Source organism: Vicugna pacos, chromosome 19 (genome assembly GCF_048564905.1).
Source record: "Vicugna pacos chromosome 19, VicPac4, whole genome shotgun sequence".
Classification (NCBI taxonomy): Eukaryota; Metazoa; Chordata; class Mammalia; order Artiodactyla; family Camelidae; genus Vicugna; species Vicugna pacos.
In genome coordinates, this window is record NC_133005.1 from 41,305,896 (window position 1) to 41,318,403 (window position 12,508).

Consider the following 12,508-nt stretch of genomic DNA (forward strand, 5'->3'; position numbering starts at 1 on the left):
GACCTCATCTTCTCTAGCTGATACCTTACCTAAAGTCCCAAGCCAATTCACTAGTCATCGACTTCACGATGGCTTAATTCCTTGCAGAAGATGTTAGGTTTCAAATATCCCCCTTCAGTGCGTAAAATGTATGCTCTCTTCAGAGTTTACCTGTCTTTCTTCTCCACGCCTGAGTCTTCTCTTCTGTCATCCCAAGTGTCTGCTGAGTGTTTAACAGAGACAAGACACTGTGTCAGGTGCAGCGGATGGATCGTTGAACAAGACAGTCCAGTCCTCAGGAAGCCTACTGGCAGGTGAAGGGCCCGCCCTTGGATAAGCAAGGTCTGGATTCCCTTTCAAACTGAAAGTTTGCAGGGAAAGGAACAGACCGCTCCAGGCAGGGTGATCGCTCCACTGTGTCTCCTTGACCCAATTGCTTAGCCACTCCGAGCCTCAGTTTTCTCGTCTGTGTAACACGAGTGGCTCTTGTTCTTACCAGCTTCCCTGAGTGGGTAAGCAGGCCAAGAAGGCGTAAGGAACACTTCACCAAGTAGATTTTAAATTGCTCAAGACTTTCCTCCCATCTCAGATCGCTTCCCCCGCAGGGTAAGACAGAAGGAAGCAACGATCCAGGGAAAAGGCAAACAAGTCGCTTTATGTGCTCCACAGCTCAGCCAGAAGCACCCAGACGGGCAAGAATTTGCCCCACCACCCTCAGGAACAAGGCAGCATGGCACTCTCATGTTTTTAAATCAAATTCTGACGACCTCCGTTTATTCCCAGCAAGAGCAGAGTCAAGACTCTCAATTGCAAACAACAAAAACCCATCTCCAACTGGTTTATGAGAAAAAAAAAAAAGAAAGAAAGAAGGAGGGCGTAATTTACTCAGGCCCTGCTACATCCAAGTGCTGAAATGACGTCAGCAGAGATCTCTGTCCAGCAGGGAGGGTGTGGCCCAGCGGCACAGCGCGTGCTCAGCACGCAGGAGGTGCTGGGCTCAACCCCCAGTGCCTGCATTTAAACAAATACATAAATAAACCTGATGACCTCCCCAACAGCCACACACAAATTTTCTTTGAAAAGAAATCTCTGTCTCTTGAGACTAATTTCCTCTCCTTTGGCTTCTTTCTTGGGCAGCTTTTTTTCACATGGTGGAGTCAACTGCACAAGCCTTCAAACAGCTCACCAACTCCAGTAGAAAACCAGCTTCTCTTTCCCCACCCATGTTCCACCACCCACAAAAGAGAACAAACTTCAGATCAACTACATTAAATCACAGGCCCATCTCTAAACCAATCGCCGCGGCCAGTGCGTTCACTCAGGCCCGGATAAAACTCCCACCTTGGAGCTGGGGCCCATCAGCCACATGGACCGTGAGAGGTGGGGAGGAGGTCCCACACAAGAGAAGTGGGTGCTGTTCCCCAAATCAGGCACTGACCACCTCCCTCTCAGTCTCCAGCCCTGTCCCAAAAGCTTGTGTGGCTCGATTTGCAAAACCCACTCATTCTCTTCAAGGGCTCTTTTCCTTCTCTTCTGGTCCATCTGGTGGTGGGGGGAGAGACAGATCAGTGGTAGAGGGCACGTTTAGCCTGCACAAGGTCCTGGGTTCGACCCCCAGTACCTCCATCAAAAAAAAAAAAAATAGACCTGGTGATTTCTAGGTAACTCCATAGCGGCTCATTCTAAACATCTGAAATACCCCTGAAAGAGGCAAGGCAAAAACACAAATATACAGATAGAAAAGGGACCTCGTCTGGAACTGCATTGGCCTGAAGTTTGCTTTTCTAGCTCTTTGTTTCCGACATCCAAGGGCTTTACTTCAGCTGGTTTGCTGCAGTGTTTGTCTCTCATCCCTGGGCTTGGCCTTGGTTCACAATATGATCACCTTTGAATGTTCTGGGCCGTGGTGCTCCTCAGAACTCAAGTGGGTGTGGGTTATAAAGGAGATGGAAATATAAGTAAACAGCGTCTTCACTTCTAAGACAGTACTATAAAGTAAAAAATCAGTTCTCCAGCACTCTCCTCCTCACCCCAACTCACATACACAGATTATGATTAACAATAAATGAGTTGCATTCACCCAAATATTCCAGCAGCATTACTCAGTATAGCCAAAAAAGTGGAAAAACCCAAATGACCCTTAACTGATGAAGAGATGAAGAAAATGTGGCACATCCAAACAATGAAATACTAGCCATAAAAGAGGATTTACAACACGGATGACCTCAAAAACGTTAGGCTCAGTGAAGGAAGCCAGACACATTTTGCACAGTTCCATCTATACAAAATATCTAGAAAAGGCAAATTCACAGAGACAGAAAGTAGATTAGTGGTTGCCTGGATCTGGGGGTGGGACTGAGGATTAACTGTAAACAGGCACAAGAGATCTCAGTGGGCTGACAGAAATACCCTGAAACTGGATGGTGGTATCATTGTCTGTGATATAATAAAAAAATCAAAGTTTGGTCTTTGTCCCTGGTTCCTGGCACACGGCTCCTAAAAACCCTTGGAATCTCTAGGGTGGTAAGAGTGGTCTTTGTACGTTCATGGCTGACTCCTGGCGGGGGCCCTGGATGGCTTCAGGAAGGGGGCTGGTGGCCAAAGACACTACAGCACGGTTAGAGGGTTGGAACTTTCAGCCCGGAGAGAAGAGAGGGACTGGAGACTGAGTTATATCACCTGTGGCAAGTGATTTACTTAGTCATGTCTCTGTAATGGAACCTCCCCCAAAACTCCTAACCAACAGGGTTCCGGGAGCTGCCGGGTTGGTGAACACATCAAGGTGCTGGGGCAGGGGTCAGGGTGGATGCCCTGCACCCCTTTCCACACACCTCGCCCCGTACATCTCTTCCATTTGGCTGTTCCTGAGTTGTATCCTTTACAACAAACCAATAATAGTAAGTAAAGTGTTTTCCTGCATTTTGTGAGTCCTTCGAATGAACTATCAAATTGAGGCGGGTGTTCTGGGAAGCCCCAGTTTACACCTGGTCAGTCAGAAGTACAGGCGACAGCATGGGACCTGTGACTGGTGTCTGATCTGAGGGCAGCCTTGTGAGACTGAGCCCTGACACGTCGGGGGTCTGCACTAACTCCAGGGGATTAGTGTCAGAACTAAACTGAATTGTAAGACCCTTGTCGTTGTCTGGAGAGTTGGAGAACTGGCTAGTGTGGGGAGAAAAGCCACGTATTTGGCATCGAAAATGTTGGGAGAACACAGACAGCTCATTGCACAGCTCAGCAAAAGTACCAAAAGTCGTTGACTGTACATTTTTAATGGATGGGTTTTACGGTATGTCACTTATATCTCAATCAAGTTTTTTTAAAAGCAGACTTGCCGAAGGAACAAATAAGTAAATAAAAAGTTATGCCCGCTGTCCCGAATGCCGTGTTCCCAGGCCCAGCTTCGTGTCTGAGCAGGAGTCCACACCACTCCAGAAGGCACTCCAGGACCCACACTTTCACTGGTGCCAAGGAGGGATGGGTCAGTCCCACATATGCCCATCTCCAAGAATATGCCACACAGAAAACAAGCACTGCTACCAGCGGGGGAACGGAGGTGGGAAGGGATGAACTGAGAGCTCAAGAGTTGCAGATGCTAACTACTATATGCAGGATGGATAAACAAGTTTCTACTTTATAGCAGAGGGAACTATACTCAAAATCTTGCCGTAACCTACAATGAAAAAGAATATGAAAAGGAATATATGTATGTGTATGTATGATTGAAACATTGTGCTGTACACCAGAAATTGATTCAACATTGTAAACTGACTGTACTTCAATTGAAAAAAAAAGGAATATCTCAGATGCAAGCTCTTTGAGACCACGGACCATGCAGAACCCCAGTCCCCCAACACTATGCCCACCCCAAGGCTGCCCAGACCTCCACTACCTCCTGGCCCAGACTCCTTAACCCCTCATCCTTACTCAGCTGCAAATTCCGGGGGGCACAGGCTTCCACAGCTTGGCCTCCCGACCCCACTGCTTCAGTCTCCTCCCAGTTTCATGTCAGACCCCAACCCCGGGGTCCTTTCACTCCACTACATAGGTTGCCAGATAAAACAGAGGATGTCAAGTTCAATTTCAATTTCAGAGAAACAACCTATAGCTTTTCAATATAAATATATCCCAAATATTGAAAGGGATATATTTATCATTAAAAATTCCTCATCATTTATTTTATCTTGCAACCCTGCATAGGAAATGAGTGAGATATATTATTTGCTAAATCTGGCAACCCTACCCCCACAGCTATTTCCAGGGACTCTTTCTCTTCCCTGCTCCAGGCTCTTAGTGGGAGCCCCAGCCCATACACATGGCAGGTCTCCCTAACTTAAATCCCAGGAAAAACAATTGTGTTATCAACCTTTTCCCTTACAGAAGTGTCCAGGGCTTCTTACGCAATTGGTCCGCCTTCCCCCAAGCTCTGCATTGCAAGGCTGGGGGCAGACTTGCTAAGTCCAAAAAAACTACACTTCCTGCTTTTCTCCAGAGCAAGTGACACCTCCCTACCTTGCCTTGGTATAACCCAGAGGAACTTCAAAGAAAAAAGAGCATTTCTAACTTTTACCCATGTAGAGACCCACTGACAGCTTCTCTTGCTGAAAAGAAATATTAGCATATGCTTTGTCTTTGCCCTGGGAAAGTATCTGTCAGTGCTGATAGCTACAATTTCCAAAGCACCTACACTGTACCAGGCTGTGAAGTCAGGGGCCACAGTGCACAGTCACCATCACAGCAAGAAAGAGAATTCATATTCACTGACAGCTTACTGTGGACCAGGTACCATTCCACGTGCTTTAAATGTACTAATTATTTTAATGCTTATTTCATTCCCTTCACACCCTTGGAAGTAGAAACTGTTTATTATCCCCCTTTACAGATAAGAAAACTGAGGCACAAAATGGGTAAGCAACCATACCATAGACGGGCAACCAGTGAGTGGCCATGACTTAATGACACGTGTTCTAAGAAACAATTGCTGCTTGACTGGAAACTGGTCCAGGAAGCACACTTCATCCTTAGTAAAGAGCTTGTGTTATAGAATTAAATTATAAAGCGTTTAGACCTTGAGTCTACTGCGCACTAACTGGGCATCACCCAAGACATCATCTAAGACAGATGCAGTAAGCCTCAGTGCCTACTGGGGACTAAACCTGCGGGCCACGACACTAAAGGCACCTACACAGATCTGAAACAAGGATGTTCCCTTCTCCTTTAATTTTATTTCGTCTTCAAAACAACATCAAAATCATCCTCAGTTCATCAATACTGACAGCGAGGCTCAGAGAGGTAAGCAACTCAGCCACAGTCACACAGCTAGTAAGTGGCAAAGCCAGGATGACCGCCCAGGTTGTAGCGAGAAACCTGAACTGTTTCTACTAACGGCCCAAGAATGCGACTCGTAAGATGGGGCTGGGCAAAAGTGTCTCAATCATCTCATAATTTAAAAAAAAAAACTACTGAAGAATTCGAACATTTAAACCATTTTTAAAAGGAAAAGCTATCACTTGCTCAAAAAAGAAAATCACCTCAGAGTCTAAAATGTTTGCCTAATATCCACGAGTGATTTTGGTAAGATGGGCACACCTCTTTAACAGATGAATCTAAACTTCTGAAAGGAAAAAGACCCAAGTCTGTCTGATTTCACAGTTCTCTGACTAGATAATATTAGATGTTCACACCCAAAAAATTAATGAGTTAAATTAAATGGGACAAGACGTGATTGTTGCTGCCCAGGGGGAAAAATCCAGGTAATTACACATTCTCTACAAAAACAAAAGGTCAGGCTGTCCTACCCCGGGAAACTGTCACATGAGCCATTAGCCATTACGCCAGAGAAGTTCTGTCTTCAGTGTTTTGATCCATTTCAAAAGCTGCTCTGAACCCCCACCTTCCTCTCCCACATCCAGTACATGCGGTACAAGGAACAGACCTAGGCAGGTACAAAGCAACCGAGCAGGCGAGTCCTCTGACAGCAAAGATGCTAAATCTGAGACACACGGTCCCTCTGTCATTTGGAATCTACAGCTTCTCCCTCTTGTCAGATGCCCAAAGAGATGCTCGACTGAAAACGTGAATGCCGCTCGGGATCTGCTCACAGTCTGTCTGGGAGGCACTGTTGCAGGTCCCAGGGCTTTCGTTTAGCAAATCCCTATTTTTGTGCTTTTCTCTGAAAATGCTTACTGAAATTTTCCATTTCTCAGACGCCAGGGTTCCTCTCCTGGGATTTAGCCACAAACAAAACGGGCTGAGTTGAGGGGTTCAGGAATGCAGGGGGTTAAGATGAAGAACTAGGGAGGGGCGACTGGGTTCTTGTCCTGGGTCGGGCGGGATCAGGCCGTATGACCTTGGGCAGCTGGAGGACCTTCACATGGTCCCAGTTTCCCTGACTGCAAAGGGAAAAAGCTGAACTCCGACATCGGCTTTTACACTGAGTTCTGGGTGTTCCAGGGTCCACAAAGGTGAGACTGGTTATCGAGATAAGTGAAAAAAATAACAAGTTGCAGAATAACCCACCTGCTCTGTGCTTCCCCAGGAAGCCTGAAAGGACCACGTAGGAGGCGTCAGCCACTTTCACGAATGGCTCTGGGCTCTGTCTGTGGCCGCTGGAGCCTCTCAGGTGGCCCACGACAGGGACACGATCCTGAGACTTAGGGATCCTAGTCTCCACAGGATGTCAGGACCGCACACCAGATGTGACCCATAAGCTGGAACCACGAGGAGAGCCAGAGGAGGGAGAAATGCCCCGAAGGAGCCAACCAGCAGGTGTCCTCCCAGAGCCAGAGGGAGGGAGAGAGAGAGAGGGAGGGAGAGAGAGAGGGAGAGAGAGAGAGATTTTGAGATTTCTGTCCTGCTAAACAGTAGGCTGCAACTACAGAGGCAACCCCACGGCAAAGCGTTTGTGGAGATGTGTTTATTCCTGGAAAGATCCACAAAGAGCAGCTTATTACATTCTTTTTTTCCAAAGACAATGGAAACACAATGACCTATCAGAGTGGCAACCAGAAAACAGGTGACCTTCTCACATGAGCGACTTCCCCTTAGAGGAGGACCCAGACCAAGGTACCAGAGTTGGAAAATGTGTCGGTTTAACCCCCACACTTCCTTCTCCAAGAAATAAAACCCTTGTCAAGGTGATGCACTTAGAACAAATCTGAACCGTAATCTAGACTTGGCTCAGGAGGGAAGTGGCTCACGGATGACAGCGTCTGGCTGCCGTAGGGATGGTGCCCAGCTCACCTGTGCTGGAGCAAAACCCCTTGAATGTAACACTGTGTGAAGCTTCCGATCAAAAGTCAAACTTCATCAGACACTTCAGAATTCCTAATGGAGACAACGACTCCAAAAGTAATGCATTTGAGGGGGGAAATAAATCAATGATAGCTTACCTCTCACCCAAAACCGGAATCCAGGCAGAGAGAGAAGCCCTGTGAACACCATGTAAGTGGAAGGGCTGGAGCCAGAAGTCACATCTCACCAGGTGTCACAAAATTCGTACAGGGGAGAAGCCTAATGAAAGCAATCACTGCAGGCAACCCTTCAAAAATACACACTTGACGGACGTCAGAGATCTCATATGGGGGAAAACATCCTGCGGCTGTAACTGATGTGGAGAAAGCTTTAGCTGTTAGTTCATCCCTCAACAGACACCACCATGGATTCCATCTGGAAAAGAAACCCGATGGACATGTTGAATGTGGGGCATTCTCTTCAGAGCAGGAGTGGATGGCTGTTATTCGCAACTGTGTGAGGCTCCCAGCAGAAGACAGACGGACCATTCGAATTAAGAAGACTCAGATAGGATGTATTTGAAGAGGTTTCAGTCAAGAGTGTAGATGTAAGGGAAACACAAGGGATGGCGCAGGAACTCAGGCCCTAAACCCAAAGAGGCGATGCGAACGGCTAACAGTGGAGGCAGGAAGTTAGAGAAGGATGACTTAGAAAGAGCTGCGGCCTTCCATGGGGGCCGGGGTTGGGTGTGTGGGGAGCCAGAAGAAGGCATGCCCCCAGCCTCACCCATCTCCCTCCCTCTGACCTCTCACCAGTGGCCCAGTCAGTCCAACCAGACACCAGACGGCAAGGGAGCCTGTTATGTGGTCGGCCTTCCAGGGCAGGTGGAGAGAGGTGAAGATGGATCTAGAGGGGAAATGGAGTGTACCCAGCCCAGCAGCAGGAACCCTGGCTGACACACCCACCCCGAGTACCGGCCTGGGTGCCCTGTTCCCAACTGCAGCCCAGAGCCTGGGGCAGAGCCTGGCCCAGAACAGGCACTCAGAAGAAACTGCTGAAATGAATAAAGGACCAGTGGAACCAAGGCAGACTCCTACCCAGCAGGAGAAAGCTCAGAACCCCTCTGCCTGGCTGTCTTCCTCGGGGCCCTCGAGGAGCACAGAGGCAAGGTGCTTTCGTGACACATTTCCTGGTCACCAGACATAGCAAAAGACTCGTAATGCAGCAAGAGCTGATGACCAGAAAGAGACGAGGGAAAGCTGAGAGGAGGTCTTCGAGCCCCTGGGTTGGAAGCTTCCAGTGTCTGTCTCAGCAAATCCCCACAATTCTGCACGACAGTTGCTATTTCCCACCCTCAGTAGGTGAGAAAATCGAGGTGCCGAGAACTCAGGTGAGCTTCCCACGGCCACAGTAAAGCAGAGGCAGGATTTGAATCCAGATCTATCTGGATCCTAAGCCTGTGGTTTTCCCACATGGCAGGGCATGGGGTAAACACTGTGGGTGACAGCATCAGGTGAATACAATTGAGAATAACTTCCTAGTTTAAAGGCAAAAATGCCTCCACTCTGCTGATACATCACAATGGCTATAAACATGTTTTCTTTTATAACTACTGATAAAAACATCTATTAGGCACCACATTCATGGCTACAGACCCTGCAAGAAGCAAGTTAAATGACTCAATGAGTGACCCCCACGGCATTCCTTAACATTTAAAATGAAATGGACAAAGTGTTTTCACGCACTACAAAAGAAAATGGCAGTACAGCAGGTACATTAAAAGGCCATATTTTAAAAAGCATTTCTATTTATAATTATTGGCATTTGTGCTTTAATGGAAGATGAAAACCCTACTGTTTACCACACCAAATTTCTCTAGAGAGAGGTGGTAAAAAATCAAATCTCCCTTGAAAACCAAACTGCCTTTTCAAACAGTCTGAATTTCCAGAACCCAAGTTTCCCTGAAGTTCTGGAGGTGGTTTTGGACTGTGAATGGCTCCCTTCTCCTTCTTAATTAAAATTAACTTTGCGGTTGAAAAGTCCCCTTCAACAGGAAGCCTGCAGACTTCATCAGGCGCTGGTGGGTCAATGTCTCCTGGATGCTTTTAGCCTTTAGTTCTTTCATCAAACAAACAATTTTTTGAGCTCCTACCCACCACGGTTACTACAGTAGGTACAGGGAGCAGAGCATATAGAAGAGAGAGGGGCCCTGTTCTCATGGGTCTTATATCACCAAACAAATAAACAGGGTATTGTGATAAGAGTTATGATGGAAATGAACCAGTTGCTATCACTGAAAGTGAGTGGAGTGAGGGCAGCAGTGTGCTGGGAAGTGTTTAACAACCAGCTCTCTTAGGGAAGGAATGCCACGAAAGGGAGCATTTGCCCATTTCTTTTGTGTAAATACTCCCACCGTGGCTGATTTCAAGCTACCAACATGACATCATGGAACACGGGCTTTGGAAGAGATGTGCAGCATTGGAAAACCTACTCCAGGGCAGAGCACATGCCCAGAGGGATTCAAAAAGACACCGGCACCCCAATGTTCATAGCAGCACCATTTACAACAGCCAAGACATGGAAAAAACCTAAATGTCCATCAACAAATGATTGGATAAAGAAGTTGTGGTGTATATAAATATAGATACACCATGGACTACTACTCACTCAAAAAAGAATGAAATTTTACCAAATATATATAAAACATACACACACACACATAATGGAATACTACTCAGCCATAAAAAGAATGAAATAATGCCATCTAAAGCAACATGGAAGGATCTAGTCATACTAAGTGAAGTAAGCCAGAAAGAAAAGAAAAATACCACATATCATTTATTTGTGGAATCTTAAAAAATGACATAAATGAACTTATTTACAAAACAAAAACAGACTCACAGACATAGAAAACAAACTTATGGTTACCAGGGGGGAAAGAGGGGAAGGGATAAATCGGGAGTTTGAGATTAGCAGATACAAACTACTATATATAAAATAAATAAACAACAAAGACCTACTATACAGCACAGGGAACTGTATTCAGTATCTTGTAGTAACCTATCATGGAAAAGAAGCTGAAAAAGAGTATGTGTGTGTATGTAAAACGGAGTCACTATGCTGTACACCAGAGACTAACACAACATGGTAAATTGACTATACTTCAATAAATAAATAAACAAACAAAAAATAGCATCTCTAATGAGGGCAGGTGAACATCTTGTGCCTGCAGAGGGGACACCATGGGAAGGACACTGGTGGACTAATCGACTAATTCAACACCTGAATGCAACCATGAGGAAATACCAACAAACCCAAAAAGGGGACCAGTTTATGGATGTAGGAGGCACCAATTTGTTCAAAAAGTCAGTATTTTCAAGACAAAGAAAGGCTGAAGAACTAGGGGCAGCGGGGTTGAAGGAACAGAGAGGAACACAGAGCTAGTGGAGAGAAAACCAAACGTCAGGATCGGGGGTCACTAGCCACACTCTCCAACACGAATCTCACGACGCAAGTCGTCACTGCCGCTGCGCCCATGAGGCTCTGCAGGATAGCTCAGCCCAGTCATTAGTGGGCACCAGGATGACGTCTTGTCTCGAACACTTGGTATCAGAACATAGTGACTCTTCAAACATTCACTTTTCAGTTAACCTAAAAACTATCAACAAATGAGGCACTGTGCTGCACATTAGATCTCCAGAACTTACTCCTGTCTAACTGAAAATGTCTACCTTTACCGTTATCTCTCCACTTCCTCCTCCCCCATCAGTCCCTGGTAAACACCATTCTACTCTCTTGCTTCTATCAGTTCGATACCATAGCTCCCACACAGAAATAAGATCATACAGTATTTGTCTTTCTGTGTCTGGCTTATTTCACTCAGTATAATGTCCTCTGGGACTATCCATGGTATTGCAAATGTTAGGACTTCCTTCTTTTTAAAGGCTGAATAATATTCCACTTTCCAATATTCTATATAATTAATATATTACATACAAAATATTTTATTAATAAAATTCCATATAATACATGAATATGTATATTATGTATATAATAAATAATTAAATGTGTATATGTATCACATTTTCTTCATTCTCCTTATCTAGTCATCTGTCAGTGGACATCTAGGTTGTTTCCCTGTCTTGGCTACTGTGAATAAGGCTGCAGTGAACACAGGAAGGTAGTCCCTCTTTGAGATTTTGATTTCAGCTCCTTTGAATCAATATCTAGAAGTGGGGCTGCTGGCTAACAGGGGAGGTCTAATTATGATTTTTTGAGGAAACTATACTGTTTTCCGTAATGACTATACCAATTCATATTTCCAGAACAGTGCAAAAGGGCTCCCTTCCCTCCACGTCTTCACCAACACTTGTTGTTTGTCGTCTTTTTGATGACAGCCATTCTGACAGGTGAGAGGTAGCATCATTGTAGTTTTGATTGGCATTTCTTATACCAGACGATTCACTGCCGCCTTTAAACATGGGCTGGATCTGTCTGTTGACATGGAAAGGGGGACAGTTCAGCTTCTCATCAGGGACATGGACTTTGAAATCAGACAAACCTGGGTTCAAATTCCAGTCCAGTCACTTGTCCGGGCAAGCGAAGCCCAAATGCCTGTACCTGGAAAATGCTGATAAAAGTAGTCCACAGCCACACGGCCGTTTTATGATCCCACTTTTTTTTAAGCTATACAGGGACAAAGAGTTGAGAATATATCTGTTTTTAAAAATGCTTCTCTGTATTTTCCATATTGACTATGTATTACTTTAGGAAAAACATAATTGTAAAAGGTAAAAAAGCAGGGTTTGCCTTGTATATGTGGGTAACATTTGAATATTTGGACAAGCATGTACATGTTATTGCTTTTTAATTCCAAAAAATAAAGGGGAAATGTAAAAATGCAATTGGTGTCTCTTTCCGCTGGGGTTTCAGTGACGAAGGGCGTTTGCAGCAGCCGTGGCCTTGGCCGCCCTGCCTCTCTGAGCTGAATTCTCTGAAAGCCTTCAGCATCACTCCAGCATTTTTCTCCCTGAAATGCTCAGCTTTAACAAAATTCTGAGCAGAAGCATGACCATGAGTCACAGTTACAGGAAGGTTTTATAAATGTTATGTAAAAAGTTACCTAAGACAACTTGGCTAAAACTTGTGCAGGCAGGAGTGACTGATCCAAAACAATTAATGGGGTGGGGGGGAAAGGGCAGAAACCCTCGCAGGGCATTGTGTTTCATACCTTTGCATTATGTAATGCCAGTTTAAATGCAGATATAAGGGCATTTAACGCTTCTGCAGAATCATC